Here is a 15,918-nt window from a genome sequence, read left to right as displayed (position 1 = left end):
AAAATTTGTGATGCTAATAATGAGTGAGAAAGTAATTGCTCTTAAAAACAAACTTGTGGGCTTCCCTGGTGGCGCAGTGGTTGAGAGTCCGCCTGCCGATGCAGGGGACACGGGTTCGTGCCCCGGTCCGGGAAGATCCCACGTGCCGCGGAGCGGCTGGGCCGGTGAGCCATGGCCGCTGAGCCTGTGCGTCCGGAGCCTGTGCTCCGCAACGGGAGAGGCCACAACAGTGAGAGGCCCGCGTACCACAAAAAAACAAAAACAAAAACAAACTTGTGCTATGGAGAAAATACTTTGAAATCGGATATTTGGAAACGTTTCATTGTTAGGTGATTTTGTTGTCCCAAACAAAAAAGGTGTGGCGCCATAAAAAACTCTCATGTATGCACATTTAAAAAACTTTAAGCATTGACATACATACACTACCAAATGTAAAACAGATAGATAGTGGGAAGCAGCCGCATAGCACAGGGAGATCAGCTCAGTGCTTTGTGACCACCTAGAGGGGTGGGTTAGGGAGGGTGGGAGGGAGACCCAAGAGGGAAGGGATATGGGAATATATGTATACATATAGCTGATTCACTTTGTTATACAGCAGAAACTAACACAACATTGTAAAGCAATTATATTCCAATAAAGATGTTTAAAAATAAATAAATAAATTTAACAAAATTTTCTAACCTGTTTAAAAAATCTCCCAGCAAAGAGTTTTAATAGTTTATCTACTCACTTGTGAAAAGTTTAAATATGTAAAAACTTTCAGTTAATTTGAAGAACAAATGATTTCTGGAGCAGATGGAAATTTACTAGCCAAATTTAGACAAAACTTTTGCATGATTGATTTATAACACTGTCATAATTTTGCGAGTGGGCCACTGATGCACATCTCCCATTTGATCTATGAACATTTGGAGTGTATGAGTCTGCTAGGGCTGCTGTAACAGAATACCACAAAGTGGGTGGCTTACCGAACAAAAATTTATTTTCTCACAGTTCTGGAAGCTAGAAGTGCAAGATCAAGGCACTGACAGGGTTGGTTTCCGGTGAGGTCTCTCTCCTTGGCTTGCAGATGGGCACCTCCTTGATGTGTCCTCACATGACACATCCTATTGGGACACCAGTCCTATTGGATTTGGACTCCACCCTTCTCACCTCTTTTAACCTTAATTACCTCCTTAAAGGCTCTATTTCCAAATACAGCCACATTGGGGGTTCAACATATAAGTTTTGGGTAAACACAATTTTGTCTATAAAAATGAGTTATCTTTTTCACCTCTCACAGTCATCAAACCAAATATCAAAATAAACTGGACTTAGGATCAGACCTTCAACTGTCTCTGTCACAAAACATTAAGCAAATATTTTCTAAATAAAATAAAAACACCACTCTCACTAAATTTATTATTATTCCAATGAGAGCGTAAAGGTTTTTCAACCATTAATAAGTAAAATGATGTGTTTTTTAAATGTTGATTATTTTGTCTTTAACTCATCTTCTTATTTTATATTTTGTGTATGTTTTATAATGTATATATTTAGTCCATTGTTATTGCTGGAGGTATGTCACCATAAAGTTCGAAGACCGCTGCTACAGAAAACTAAATCTCACTCTCAAGCCAAAAGAACATTTCTAGAATTGAATGCAATATTTATTATTGTTAATCACGTTCATTGTGACATTAATCAAATCATTGTGACATTTTGTTTAATCATTGAGAGCACCTGTGACAAGATGCTTTCATCACCAACTTAGGGAAATATTACATATTTATGTGTTTATTTACATACACAGAACAATGTGTAATTTATATGTATGCCTATTCTACCCTGTCTAGAGGCGCTAGATTCACACAATCTTCTCCAAGTTAATTTCTGAAAATTCTGTGAATTGGTAGTATAAATTATCATATTGTGTTCACAAAACTATGATTTATGACAATCTATTTATCATGAGCTTGACAGGCCTATTCATTTGAAAAAATAAAGGAATTTATATCATGAAATCTCTGATATTAAGTACACATCTATTCCTTTTGCAGCCAGCATGCTTTCACCCCACTTCAGGTAACCATATTGCATATCCCTCTAGAATACCATTCCTCTTCCACTCTTCATCCTTGTGTTCTAGTCCACTCTAGAGCTAAAGCAATGATCTCTAGGGTAAGCTAATGCTTTTCATTCCCTTGGCCACAGTTCAGCAGTAGACATCTGACAGAAGTCAGACCAATAGGGCCAATGAGATCCAATTTCAAGATTTCTGTTCTACCCATCAGGGAAGGCTACTTTCTCTTCCACTGGCCAGGGTACAAGATGATGTGAGTTTGAAGCTGCAAGGGGCCGCTTCCTGGGACCTGAGATACCACCAATCGTAAAGAGACAGAGCTAAGAGATGGAGCCCAATAATATCATCAGAGCCTCAAACTGAGCTGTACCTGATTAGCCCCAGATTTTTTAGCTTTGTTGTCTGCTTGGTTTTGCTCAAGCCTCTTAGGTTGAGTTTTCTGATCATAATTGAAAAAAGTCCCAACTGATCATCAGCCCATAAATATAAGTACAGAGTGTTTAAAACAAAATAGTTAGCATATGCAAATGCAACAGTCCTTTAAACCTAATCTTTGTAAGAGGTGTGAAGTATCAAAGCTGGGAAAAGGAAATGGTTTTCGCAAACACTTGCAGAAGAGCAGATGTTCTGTCCACTGCACTAGGCTGCTTCCTCCGTGTTTTTCCCAGCTTGCTGCAGACATGGGGATGTGTATCATTTAAGATACCTTTAACACAAGTGATTAAACTCAACTTATACTAGCCTAAGACAAGAAGGAACTTATTGGCAAGAAATAAGGTCTCAGAGACTTGAATGGGACTTGTGGTAGGCTAAAAAAATGCTCCCCCCCGACTCCCACAAAGATTTATTTACTTCCTAATCTCTGGAACCTGCAAATGTTACCTTTTAGGCAAAAAAGTGAATATTACTTATAAGGCAAAGATGTGATTAAGTTGAAGATCTTGGGAGGAGGATCTTATCCTTGATTTTCCAGGTGGGCCCTAAATGCAATCGCATGCATTCTTGTAAGAGATAGGCAGAGGGATAGTCAACACAGACAAAGGAGAAGAGACACACAGAGAAGGCCATGGGAAGTGGAGATGGGAGATGGTACAGTCACAGGCCGAGGAACACCAGGGAATGCTGGCAGCTACCAGAAGCTGGAAGAGGCAAGGAACAGATTCTCCCCCCAGAGCCTGCAGAGGGAGCACTGCCCTGCCCACACCTTGATTTCAGACTTCTGGTCTCCAGAACTGGGAGAGAAGAAATTTCTGTTGTTTTGAGCCACCAAGGTTGTGGTAATTTTTTATGGTAGCCCCAGGAAATGAATACAGTATTCAATGCTATAAGTACTTGCTCGCTCTCTCTCTTTCTCTCATCAGACTCTCAGCTTATTCTGCAGTTTTAGTTTCTCCATATGGCTGACAAGATGGCTAGTGCAAGTCCCCAAATTGCATCCTCCCAGCTTTGGTACCACAGCAAGAAGAGAGTGTGTATTTTCCCAAGGTTGTGTACATCCAACCCAGGGAAGGATTCTCATTGGTCCTGTTTGTGTCATGTTCCCCCCACCGCTACCATGTGCTTGGACAAAGCATATTGTCAAGGGGGTGGTCCTGTGCTAGGCTGTATTTGGGTCATGATACCATCCCTATAGCAGGCAGCACATTCTGATTAACAGCTTCCCAAAACACATGGTATGGGGCAGGAGTCTCTTCCCAAGAAAGGACACTGGGCGGACTAAAACAACAAATATCCAGCACAAGGTAGTCGGCCAGATTCCTGGGCTCTTTCCCAGCTTGGGACACCATGAGGATGTGTAGGGTTATGGGCAGAGGAACAACAGACTTGTCTCTGGGACATGGGACATTGGATATTCCCTCCCCTAATCCAGATGAAGGAGTAAACAACTGCCTTTGGAATTTATGTGGAGACTGGAAAAGCTGCGTGTTTGATCAAAATGATGGGCCCACCCTCCTACGTGTTCCAGTCAGAGTGGGCCTGGTCTAGGCTGGATGAGAGGGTGGCCTCAGTGGTGCTGTGAAGTTAATTGGCAGTTGCCGGTTATGGACAGGTTGGGACTCTCCTGAGAGGACCCCTAGGGATAGGACATTTTCATGGCCAGAGCTCAAGGCTGAAGAGAGCCCTGCCTCATTCTCTGGCAATTTCACTTCCCTCTCTTTTCCCCCTTTTAATCTCCCTCCCTCTACTACCCTCCCTCCCTCTTTTTTCTCTCTTCTTCTCTCCTCACTGCCACCCTTGGGATAAGAAGCAGGATGTTAACACACCAGCCATGGGCTTTGTAGAAAGCAGTTTATGATTTTTTTTCCCCACTGAAAAGCAATGCCTTCCCCTGCCTAGTTTTGGTGGAACAGTCTATTATCAGCATAATCACTGACATTTATCATAAAACCTCACAGACTGAGATTCTTCCAGGGTCTGGGCTACTCCCTGGGAGTAAATCAGGTATTTTGAGCAATGACAGGGCTTCTTTCAGATCCTTAGGTATTATTTTTAATGCACCAGCAAAACCTAAAAATGGAAGTGAATAAATGCAGCTGGTTAAAGGAACTGACCTGCACATGAAGATCATGCAGTAGAAGAACTTGGTTCATTTAGGATGTGTGAACGTGGCAGAAAATGTTCATTTTTACTGGCTTTTCATGGTAAATAGAAATGCTGCCATTAACCTGCTGAATACGACTCAGAGTGAACCTACCAGAGATGCTGCCTGGAAGCCCCCTCCAGCTGGGTCTGCCCCCTTGATGTTTCTTCTTTGCCCTCATTAAATTTTTAGGCACTTATGGCTTCTTTCAAAGAAAGCTGACTCTTTCAAGTTACTGACTTAAATAGCTGTAATTGGTGTATGGGGGAGGGGAAGGAGGCAAATGTAATATCTCTTCCTTGCAGATAGACGTACAGTTTATTTTTTAATGTGAGGAAATGGTGCTACTTCAGTATGAATGGAAATCTGTGGACCAGATTGACTGTGTGTTGGGGGATCCCCAAGATTACTCCCCGTTCCATGATTTGCTAGGAGGACTAACAGGACTGGCCACATAGTTGTGTTCACAGCTATGACTTATTATAGTGAAAGGATACAAAGCAAAATCAGCAAAAGGAAAAAGCACATGGGACAAAGACCAGAAGAAACCAGGTGCAGCCTTCCAAGAGTCTATTGCCAGTGGAGTCACTCAGAATGCACGGAATTCTTCCAGCCCCAAATTGGCGCAAGTGTGAAATATTGTCTACCAGGGAAGCTTATTAAGACTCGTAACCAGGGCTTTTATTGGGAGCTGGTCATATAGGCACACACTGCTTGGTCCTACCAGAATTCCAGAGTTTTAAAAGGAAAGCAAGTGTTCAGCATAAGCCATACTGTTTGCACAGATTAGGCACAATGAACCACTCTCATCGTTTCTGGGAATGGTGGGAACCCTCCTGAAATCCAAGTTTCCTGATGCCAGCCATGGACCAAACTTGCAATCAGGACTTTCTAAGGATAGCAGTCTCAGGCCTGCTATGTTAACTCTTTAATCTCCACAATTTGCCAGTGTCTGTAGCTTTTCCTGCTTTAAGGAAAACTTGAAGTTATAAAACAGAATTTATTAAACATAAATTGGGAGATACACCATGAAGCCTCAAATGTCTGTCATGCTCCCACCTTTCTTTCAAATTGGATTTATTTATCATGTGTTTATCCTGCTGTCCTGGCCATAAGTGATGAAACAAGAGATTTCTCCTTGAGCCAAAAGCTGCGAAGCGCAGTTGGACAGGATCTAGACCAAGAGTCACAGAGTGTGACCAATAAGGGGAGCAGTAGGGTGGGGCATGACAAACTGATCCCATCCACGGTCTTTGGAAGAATAAATGCTAGATGGAGAAAGGGAAAGTGGGTGACTAGAGCTCAGACTGAATGCGAGCAATGTTGAGTTGTTGTTCCAGGTCTTCGTGAAGCCTGGTGTGCTCCTCAGTTTTGGAAGTCTACGGTCAAGATGGAGAGGATGCCTCCTGGCTCACATTCTCATGTATCCTTGCAATGAATTCCTTTACTAGTAAGGGTGTGTTTTTCCCAAGCAGCCTGAAAGAGTCTAGCAGACAAGGGGGTAAATTTTCCCTTTACAAAGAGATTTGGCAACTAAAATTAAAAGAGTTGTACTAGAGAGCATCCAAGGAAAACCTGAAAGAGTACAATTTAGGTCAATAACAGGAAGTAGTAACTTACACTGCAAAAAGGAAGTTTCAGAACACATTCCACTCCCTCAATTAGAAAACATAAGTGGGCTTAAGAAAACCTTTAAAACTTATCTGTGTGGTTGAGTCATAAGGAATTATTGGGAAAAGCTCAATATGTTGGGACTATTTCCTCTTCTATGAGATGGATGTCAGGAAGGAGAGTGATGATCTCCTATGGCATAACTGTGGTGTCCCGGGCAGGACCCACCCAGGACGGCCTGAAGCAAGGGTTCCTCTTGATAAGGCTGCCAGCAGGGGCTGTGAAGTTGAGAATGGCCTCTGAGGACATGAGCCCCAGAAGCCCTAAACCAGACCTGAGCAGTGAGCTGAACCATTGTGATGGGCTCAGTGGGAGGCAACATTCAACCCCTTGCATCCAAAGCAGGCCCAGAGGCAGGAATATAGTGTATTTATCAATTTGTCTGTGGACTAAATATATCGAGTCAACATTCTGGGTCTCTGCAAGGATGAGGGTAATTAGGAGTATACTCCATGGACACACTGCCTAGCCCAGAATGTTCTTGTGAAAGGCCCTCACAACATACAGTGAGTGTGGGAGACACAGTGCCTGCCACCTGGCTAAGCACTTCAGAGACTCCCATTGACATGTTGTGGGCTGAGGCAGGACTGTGATTAGAAAGGATGGTTTCATTCCAACACCACGGCGTTCTTAAGAAAAGGATAACCTCTCTTTAACTGGCATGTGACCTTTTAGTTGAACTTGGAGTATTTGGGGCTGTTCAGAGATAGTGCTAAATGGCACAAGAATACTTACTCTGTGATGATGGTTCCCTGGTGAGCTTCCTGCAGTAAAAATGATAAGGGTTGTCTGAGACTACCCAGTTTTAGTATTGGGGCCATTTCCATCCTTTGTTATTAAAAATGGGCTCAAGTTTTCTTTCTCTATAGGGGGAGGGGAAAATTAATAGTTTCCTTAGGCATTCAGGGCACAGTTATGCTTTTGAATACAGAGCAGTGGTTAAGACTACAGATTCCAGTGTATGAGAGACCTGCAGCTTACTAGCTGATTGGGCCAGTTACCTAAGCTCTTTGCTCTTCAGTTTCATCTGTAAAACGTGAAGAAGAATAATATCACACAGCGTTTTTATGAGGATGGAACTGGATAACGTATGTAAAACACTTAGTGTTTTACACTTAGCACAGAGTGAGTTCTTAATTACTACTTAGCTATTTATTTAACTATTTTATTTTTTCATAGGTACTGAACCTGCATATAAGTACTTTATTCCAGAACCTTCCAATATCAGAATTCCATCGCTGGAAATGGTCTAGAGCAGAATGTTTTACAGACATTTAGCAGGGACAGATTTGAGCCATTTGTAAAATGATGTAGACCTTTGTCATTCGTGGATTTCAGTTTTGTGGTTTCAGCTATCCATAGACAATCTCAAGGGTTCGTGACGTGGTATATATTTTATATATATATATATAATATATATCACCTTAATCTAAAAGGGATAAGAAGTAGTGAGGATGCAGTAGAATCATTTTGAGTACCCACCCAGTCATGCTCTCCTCTGAGAACTTCCCCCCCAACAAAAGAGATGGACCCCCAGAGCTGGCTTGTAACCCCTCACCACAACTGATGGGACACCTGACCCAGGGAGAGCTGATTTGGTGCTTGAGTCAACCTAATTTTCTCTCCCGGATTGTTCTTATTTTCTGGAGATACATGAAGAAGAAATTGGGGATCACATCTCATGATAGACATAATTTATTTTCAAATGGTTCAGGAAAAAAGTGTATATATGTGTATATATTATACAGAGAGAGAAAGCAAACATCACAGAGTTATAGCAATTAATAAATCTAACTGAAGGGTATACAAATGTTCATTGTGCTATTATTTCAGTTTTTCTTTGGTTTAAAATTTTAAACACTGGAAAAGATTGTAATGGAAAATGAAAAGCCCCTTTAAAAAGATTAAAACAAAACAAAACTCCTTGAGTTACAATGAGCTCCTGAGCCTCTAGGCATCTCTCCTAGGCTCTGAGCTGAGAAACTGCACGTTAATCTTGGGTGGAGGGGCCAAGCATACACAGAAGAGAAAGCTGTACTTCAGAGAGAGATAAGAGAAGCAAAGGTACAGAAACATGCAGAGGGGAGAGAGCCTGAGATCCCTGGGAAATGGGGAGCATGGGGTGCATTCCTGATCTCTTGGTTCTGGGTCCAGAGGCCTGGTTCTAGTGTAAGGTCTACCTCTTCTTTCTGTCTCTGAGGTTCATGGAATACCCTGGTAGCCTTCCAATAAATTCTTAATTTTTTTTTTTGCTTAAGCTATCTTGAGTTGTTCTGGCCCTTTTGAAAAAATGGGCTCCAATCAAGCCCCCTGGCCAGTCTGTGGTAACTGGTGCAGTGGGGGCATGTACGAGCCTCCTCCTGTGAGCTGAGATTGGGAAGAGTGGCTTAACTGGAGAACGTGCCTTGCAGACTGCTAGCTTCTGCATCTCAATGGAGTCGAGGCGGAATAAAAGTATTAACTGGAAGCATAATTTTCAATTGTACTTTACAGCTTTTGGAAGGGTAAACCACATGTGCAGTGGGAACATATTCTTCAGGCCACAAACTCAGGTGTGGGCTAGGGCATAGGGGAGTAACATTTGTGCCTTTTCGATGCTGAATTTAATTCCTATCTTCAGCCTTCCTCCTACCTGGTAGCAGAGTCTGAGTTTGCTCCCCGGGTTCAGTGTTTTTCCTCCTTCCCCCTGGGGGAATGCGTTGGTGAGGATGGGCTATAACCCTGGGTCATCACCACTGATGCGCGCCTGGCATCTCCAATGATCTCCCTCACCCTCTGGTCCTCCTGGCCCTCCTGCTCTTGGGGTCCAGACCTGCTGCCTCAGTGCACAGGGACTCTTTGAGGTAGCTTCTGGCCTCTCAGCCCACACCTTCTCTAGGGCCAGACCCTGCAATTGCTCCACTGCCCACAGGGGTAGAGTCTTGCCCCTCCCTGGGCTCAGATTTCCCCAGCAGGATTCTGAGTGGTCTGTTCATTTTCCTCCCTGGCTTAGCTTGTGGAAGGGCACAAAGGCCTTTCTCAAGTTACTAGCTGACATTCTTTCTCTTTCCTCTTGTGCAACCCTGGGATGGTAGACTGGATCATAGACCCTCCCCTGGAAGTCTTCTCAGCGTCTTGTTTATGGCACAGTTTCTTTTAAAACATAGTGTTTTATTCTTACTAGAGTACCTATACAGAAATAGCTTATTTGGTTGTTTTCTTTAATTACAAAATAACCAGAACCAACAAAGAGAGTCTTTCTGTATTGCTCTCCTAGGAACATGGGATTCACAATTTAATAATATATAATTTGATATGATTTTATGCCCTGAATTTTTTTTGTTATTAGCTTTTGATATCTAAAGGCCAAGCTTTGGGATCTCAAAACCCTTTTTTCTTGCAAAGCCTATTTGAAACCCCAAAGCTAAGAACTGACTTGTTATTTGCATTTTGTTGTAACAAATCTACCCTGAGACAATGACAACTTCAGGTCTAAGTCAAATGCAGATTGGACAAAGGATAGCAGAAAGTGTGTGGGTGGGTAGGAGGAGAAGACATTGGGTCACAGTATCCACTCTGTGTGCCAGTGGAGTATTCATGAATTGGGGGATTTAAATAGACCCCTGTGTTCCCCTTGCCAAGCTCAAGGTTTTCCTCTGTGGAAAGAGGAAAAGATTTTCCCTTGCAAAGGTTCTACTATATGGTGACATCTCTTCTACCTGAAACTTGGATTGGACTTAATCAAAACACAGCTAGGGGTAGGAAGTAGCAAACAAAGTCTCAGAGTCACGAAAACAGGTTTCACAGAAGACATACACCAAAGAGTTCGTTCATAGGCAAGCCCCTTAAAGCCTCCAAGAAAGCTTATTTGTTCTTGTTACATATTCAAACACACCCAAGTTATCAAGTTTCTAGGCTAGTTTGGGGTTGGTAAGTGACAGGAGGATCTAGCTGTATATTGCAAACAGTAAGAAAAAGTGCTGTTAGCATGATAGCAACAGAAGAGTCAGAAATACAACAAAAATCAGATATAAACATTTAAAACATCAGTGCTGTCTAGGGACATCAGTGTAAAGACAGCATGTCTTAAATTTCTCTTTTGTTTCTGTAACCAGAGCTGTAATTGATCAGTGTCTTAGAGCTCAGTGGAAATTCAGAGGAATCTAATCCAAGTATGAAATATGGGATTCATAATTTAATAATATGACATAATAATAACAGTGTGACATGATTTTATGCCCTAAATCTTTTGGCGCATTGGCATTTGATAACTAAAAGGCAAGATTTTAGATCTCAAAACTTTTTTTTTTCTTTTTTTGCAAAGATTATTATGGGCTGAATTGTGTCTCCCCCAAACTCATATGTTGAAGTCTCAACCTCCAGTACCTTAGAATGTAACTGTCTTCTGAGAAAGGGCCTTTAAAGAGGTGATTAAGCTAAAATTAGGCTATTAGGGTGTGCCCTAGTCCAATCTGACTGGTGTCCTTATAAGAGGAGATGAGGACACACAGAGACGCCCAGTGATGCACACACACAGAGAAAAGGTCACATGAGGCCATGGAGAGAAGGCAGCTATCTGCAAGCAAAGGAGAGAGACCTCAGATGAAACCAAACCTGCCAACACTTTGATCTTGGATTTCCAGGCTCCAAAACTGTGAGAAAATAACTTTCTGTTGTTTAAGCCACCCAGTCTGTAGTATTCTGCTATGGTAGCCCTAGCAAAATAATATGAAGACTATTTTGAAACACAGAAGCCAAGAACTGACTTCTCTGGTATCTGTTTTCTACTGAAAAAAGTCTATCTAAGGTTTTGTAGTTTAGTCACAGAGCAGACCACAGGTTTTTCCAAGATCTCCAGGAAGGTACAGAATTGAACCCAGCGCTCCCCAACCCAACCTCCTGCCCACCAGGCAGCAGCTTGGTGTAGCAGAAAGGACCTAAGCCTTTAGGTTCAAATACAGGGCCCTGCCACTTAGAAGGTGGGCTGCAGTTTACAATCTCCTTCACTTCTCTGAGCCTCAGTTTGCCCATTTACAAAACACAGATGAGGTGTGCAAATTATATGAGATTACATTCAGGTTATATGTGCAAAACACCTAGCACAGACCTGGCACATAATAGGCAGAAAACAAATATAGTTCTATTATTATTTCTACTCACCATATGATGACCTTAAGTCATCAATAAAAGATTAAACTCTGTATGTTATTTTCTGTTGAAGAAGGGGGGGGTATGTTATTTTTTAAAACAGATTTTTAGCCTTATGTGATAAGGTTCAAATGTCTTGATGGTTAAAGGGATGAGCATTAGGTATTCAGAATGCTGGATTATCCAGAACTATTCTCCAAAGATGTCAATAGTTGAGACTTCAGTGTAAATATTTTGTGACCTCTGAACAGTTTTTAATTCCTATTCTCCTTTTTAATTTTTTACTCCAAGAATCCCAGTTGTCTCATAAATGCCCCATGGCTTCTCAGAACCCCCTCAGAACTTTTTTTTTATTACTATATTTTATTCTTTTCTGTATTCCCCCAAATGTCTATAATGACTGCGTATTAATTTTAAACCAAGACAAAAACCATCATAAAACCTTCCAAGAGATCAGGTAAGAGAGTACAAAATAAATTTGATTATTTGGTCATTGCTGACCTTAGTGGAAGGTGTTTAGGTGAGTGATAGTGACAGATGCCAGTATGCATAGGTGGAGGAGTGACTGAAAAGTGATGAAGTGAAGATATATGTGGATGAGAGCATGAAAAGGGAGCTGGATTTGGGGAACCCTTTTTTCAGATGGGAGAAGACTTGGATATATTTTTGGTGGACAGGAAGTAGCTCTTGGAGAGGGTGAGATTATAAAAATATAGACAAAAGAGCAAGGCCTGGGGAGAGGCAGGAGGGATTGGGTTGAGGCTCAGGGAGGTGAGGAGGTTAGCCTGAGACAGGAGGACTGAAATCTCTTCCTCTGGGCCAGGCAGGAAGGAGGAAAGTTGCGGCCACGATAGGTGAGTTTAGAGGAAGAGGAAAGAGAAATCGAGGGGCTCTGATATGATGGCCCATTTTCTTTGTGACAAATTATCTCAATTGCTGAGATTGAGGGGGATAGGCTGGAGAAAGAGCTGTGGAAGGTGTGTGGAGTCGCCAACACGGAGAATGAGAAAGGGCATTTAGTAGCAACAAGTGAAATCATTGCTGGTTAGGGCTGAGGGCCTGGTCAAAGTTGAGAGAAAATAGGGTTATAGAGACAAGAGTGAGTTACTAAAAGTTTTTGAGGAGAGGAGCAATGTGATGACAAATGTGTTTCAGGGATTTTATAAAGTGCTGGTATACCAGATGGTGCAGGTAAGCTTTGCCAAGTTCTAGGCTGACTAGTAATGGGATTGAAGGAGGGACGGTGAGCAGGGTCCTCTTGAAGGAAAACCATCTAGACCTTTATAATAAGACAGATGTCTTCAAGCCACACTTCTCCTTGACTGGCTGGCTCCCTGTGACACTGACAATAGGGGATACTAAAGGGAGACTGGAAGGCTGGAGGAGATTCTTGGAACTGTTCTGCTTTCTGTTCCTGTCAGTGTCACCCCAGGAAATGGTGTTCATCATGTCGATGACAATGGGTTCTGGTTTCCATATTTTTCACACTTTTGAACCATCCCCCTGGAGATGCCAGACCCAGCCACTGGCCCCATCTCCTCAGAGATGAGTTCCAGCTTGGCGGGTCCTTCCTCTGAGCTCCAGAGGCACCAGCACTAAGAGGCAGCCCCCATGTCTGAACCCCAGCTCAGCAGGGCCACTCTTCTAAGCTTCTAGATTCTGATAACCCATTTCCCCTTGCCCTAGGATGGTAGCTGCTTCCTGAATTCTCTTTTACCTTTCAGTCTGCAATACCTGCTTAATCAGTTTCTTCAGTTAAATTCTTTCTGTAAAAATAACTGATGTGGATTTTGTTTTCTTGATTAAATCCTTACTATAGATTCACCATATTAGTTTGCTAGGGTTGCTGTTATAAACTACCAAAACCTGGGTGGCTTCAGCAACAGACATTTATTATCTTGCAGATCTGGAGGCTGGAAGTCTGCAAGCAAGGTGTTGGCAGGGTTGGTTCCTTCTGAGGGTCATGAGGGAAGGATCTGTTCCGTGCCTCTATCCTTCCTTCAAATGGCCATCTTCTCCCTATGTCTCTTCACACCATCTTCCCTCTATGTGCATCTGTTTCCAAATTTCCCCTTTTTAGAAGAACATCAGTCATACTGGATTAGAACTCATCCTAATGACCTCATTTTAACTTGATTACCTCTATAAAGACCCTATCTCCAAATAAGGTTACATTCTGAGGTACCAGGGGTTAGGACTTCAACATATGGAGGGCCACAGAATTCAACCCATAACCGTTGCCTTCAGCATAATGAACAGCAGTTAGAGAAAACTGTGTGTTTAAGCTTTGCTTAGCCCACTTTCAGCTCTATATCCTTGCACAAGTAGCTTAATCTCTCAAAGCCTCAATTTTTGTCTTCTATAAAATGGATATAGTAATTCCTACTTCAAAGATTCAATTAGATAATATAAAGATATCCCAATTCTCCTTTCTTTTTAACATTTTGTAGAAGATAAATGTATTTCCCCCACCCCCCTGCTCACTCCATTATTCTCATCCTGTTTAGATGGAAAGATGAATTTTTTTAATTAATTAATTAATTAATTAAGTTTTGGCTGCATTGGGTCTTCGATACTGCGCGCGGGCTTTCTCTAGTTGGCAACGAGCAGGGGCTTCTCTTCGTTGTGGTGCGTGGGCTTCTTATTACGGTGGCTTCTCTTGTTGTGGAGCACAGGCTCTAGTTGTGTGGGCTTCAGTAGTTGTCGCATGCTGGCTCAGTAGTTGTGGCTTGTGGGCTCTAGAGAGCAGGCTCAGTAGTTGTGGTGCACAGGCTTAGTTGCTCTGTGGCATGTGGGATCTTCCCAGACCAGGGCTCGAACCTGTGTCCCCTGCATTGGCAGGTAAATTCTTAACAACTGTGCCACCAAGGAAGTCCGAAAAGATGAAGTTTTGCTGCTCACAACCGACTTTGAGACTTGACTGACAGACTCTACTGACCACTGGAAATTCAGACCTCCACCAACAGCTCTCTGAAGTCCTTCATTCTAATTCAAGTGGAGTCGCCAGGCCTGCCTCCCAGCCTTTCTTTGCTCTGTAACTCATTTCTCTGCTCCCTTTGGCACCATCTGGGTGTGTCTCTGTTAGAGACCCCACTTTCCTAAACAAGTTTTGGCCAAGTTTCTGGCAGCTATCCACACCCCTGCCTCTCAGGGGAAAGTGCTTTTCCACACACTACTTTGTTTAGAAATCCTTGTCCCTGGAAGCTAACAAGCTGTGAGTTGCTTAAAATGTAACGGTTACCTATGAGCAGCACAGCTAAATATAGTCACAAAAAATGCAGTATTTTGAAAAAGAAGAGCATTGTTTAAACAGGATTTTTGAATAGTTTCTTCCATGTAGGGATACAGTGAGGGGGCTTAGTGAAGCCTGAATTATATACTTTGAAAGCAAATGGAATTTTTTTTTTTTTTTTGCGGTACGCGGGCCTCTCACTGCTGTGGCCTCTCCCGTTGCGGAGCACAGGCTCCGGACGCGCAGGCCCAGCGGCCACAGCTCACGGACCTAGCCGCTCTGCGGCATGTGGGATCTTTCTGGACTGGGGCATGAACCCGTGTCCCCTGCATTGGCAGGTGGATTCCCAACCACTGCGCCACCAGGGAAGCCCTGGAATTTTTAAAGTGGTATGAAAGTTAATTTTGTCTATCAACGTGACTGGGCCATGGGTGCCCAAACATTTGGTCAAGCATTATTCTGGGTGTTTCTGTGAGGGTGTTTTTGGATGCGATTAGCATTTGAATCTGTAGATAGAGTAAAGAAGAGCGCTCTCCCTAACGTGGGCTGGCCTCATCCAAATCAGTTGAAGGCTTGAATAGACCAAAAATGCTGACTTCCTCCTGAGTGAGAGAATTCCTCCTGCCTGACAGCCTTTGAACTGGGACATCAGCTTTTTCCTGCTTTTGGACCAGAACTAAAACATCGGTTCTTCCTGGGTCTCGGGCCTGCTAGCCTTCAGACTGGAACTACACCATCGGCTCTGCAGGTCTCCAGCTTGTGGACTCACCCCACAGATCTTGGGACTTGTTAGTCTCCATAATCATGTGAACCAATTCCTTATAATAAATCTCTTTCTATATATATATTGTAGTTCCTATTGGTTCTGTTTTTCTGGAGAACATTGACAAATTCAGGCTGGAAGGAATTTTAGCAGTGCATCTTAAACTTTAATATGAATACGAATCACCTCGGATCTTGTTTAAATGCAGATTCTGATTTGAGAGGTCTGGGATGGGGCCTAAGATTCTGCAGTTCTGAGAAGTTCATCCGTGATGCTAATACTGTTTGTCTACCAGCCACACTTTGAATAACAAAGCTTTAGTGATCATAAAACAGCGGTTCTCAATCTTGGTTGCACATTACAATTATTCGGAGTGCTTTTAACAAACGCTAGTTCCTGGTTCACCACCGCCCCCGCCCCGCCCCCACCCAAAGTTTCTGATTTAACTGGTATGTGTTTGGACTCAGGCATCAGTGTCTTTT

The 15,918-nt window shown here is 42.7% G+C and overlaps 1 long non-coding RNA gene across 1 annotated transcript in view; it reads left to right on the top strand.

The window, feature by feature from the left end:
• The first annotated feature begins 10,843 nt into the window (after positions 1–10,843).
• Positions 10,844–15,918, top strand: part of LOC141278480 (uncharacterized) — a 35,851-nt gene continuing 30,776 nt past the window's right edge. The window contains exon 1 of the long non-coding RNA XR_012331238.1: positions 10,844–10,947. This is a non-coding gene — a long non-coding RNA (uncharacterized lncRNA). The remainder of the gene's footprint in view (positions 10,948–15,918) is intronic.

This window comes from Tursiops truncatus, chromosome 4, assembly GCF_011762595.2.
Source record: "Tursiops truncatus isolate mTurTru1 chromosome 4, mTurTru1.mat.Y, whole genome shotgun sequence".
In the NCBI taxonomy this organism is placed as follows: domain Eukaryota; kingdom Metazoa; phylum Chordata; class Mammalia; order Artiodactyla; family Delphinidae; genus Tursiops; species Tursiops truncatus.
Note: the sequence above shows the minus strand (reverse complement) of the source record. Positions and strands in the feature narration are given on the sequence as shown.